The sequence below is a fragment of the Mandrillus leucophaeus genome, unplaced genomic scaffold (genome assembly GCF_000951045.1).
Source record: "Mandrillus leucophaeus isolate KB7577 unplaced genomic scaffold, Mleu.le_1.0 Scaffold205, whole genome shotgun sequence".
In the NCBI taxonomy this organism is placed as follows: Eukaryota; Metazoa; Chordata; class Mammalia; order Primates; family Cercopithecidae; genus Mandrillus; species Mandrillus leucophaeus.
Window position 1 is genome coordinate 1573119 of NW_012102088.1, and position 1171 is coordinate 1574289.

Here is a 1171-nt window from a genome sequence, read left to right on the forward strand (position 1 = left end):
CACTGCACTCCAGCCTGGGCGACAGAGCGAGACTCCGCCTCAAAAAAAAAAAAAACCCAAAAAGCCAGAGGTAATCTTGGCAAAGCAGCATTGAGCCAGTGCTAAGAGAGTGACTAATAATAGAGTAGCACCTTAGTAAAATCACTTTCCTTTTATTATATTTTAAAGCGTGCTAATTTATAGACCCTGAGTCATCCACAGCATGAACGATTCTATATTTCTGGGTATGGTAGTTGTCATTCATTTAACAAATATTTATAGAGTGCATACTACATGACAAGTCCAGTCTTTGCAGAGCTCACAATGCAGACACTTGCTCTCAGCTGAACAAGTCAGTTGGAACACGCAACAACCACACAACAACGACCACTTTCCTCCCTCCCCCAGCCCTGGTCACTTCTAAGCTGGGATCCTACTATCTTTTTTTCAGAAATAGATAAGGGCAGAGGTGGCAATTTAGAAAGTCAGCAAATAAAACTTCATAGATTGAATTCTTATTGATTACAAAACTCAGCCCCAGCTTCTATCTCTAGCCAATCACAAAAGGACAAATACTGTGTGATGCCACTTATATGAGGTACCTGGAGTAAATTCCTAGAGACAGAAAGTTGATCTAACTGGCTTAACTATTCTTCAGCTATCTCAGTTCAAAGGAGAGACAGACCCCTAAGATGCCTCTGTGGGACTATACTGTTTCATCTAAAAAATTATTAGTTATTGCTATTATTATTAACACTTGCATAGTGCTTACTATGTAATATTACATATATATGTGTTTATATACACACGCACGCACATGCACACACACACCCCAACATACACATTTAATTGTAGTAAGGACTAGTATTATTCTCCATTAATAGGTGAGGAAACTGAGCCACAGAAATTTAGATAGGGCCAGGCACAGTGGTTCATGCCTATAATCCCAGCACTTTGGGAGGCTGAGGTGGGCAGATCACGAGGTCAAGAGATTGAGACCATCCTGGACAACATGGTTAAACCCTATCTCTACTAAAAATACAAAAAATTAGCTGGGCCTGGTGGCACGCATCTGTAGTCCCAGCTACTCAGGAGTCTGAGGCAGGAGAATCTCTTGAACCTGGGAGGCGGAGGTTGCAGTGAGCTGACTGCACTCCATCCTGGCGACAGAGCGAGACTCCATCTCAAAAAA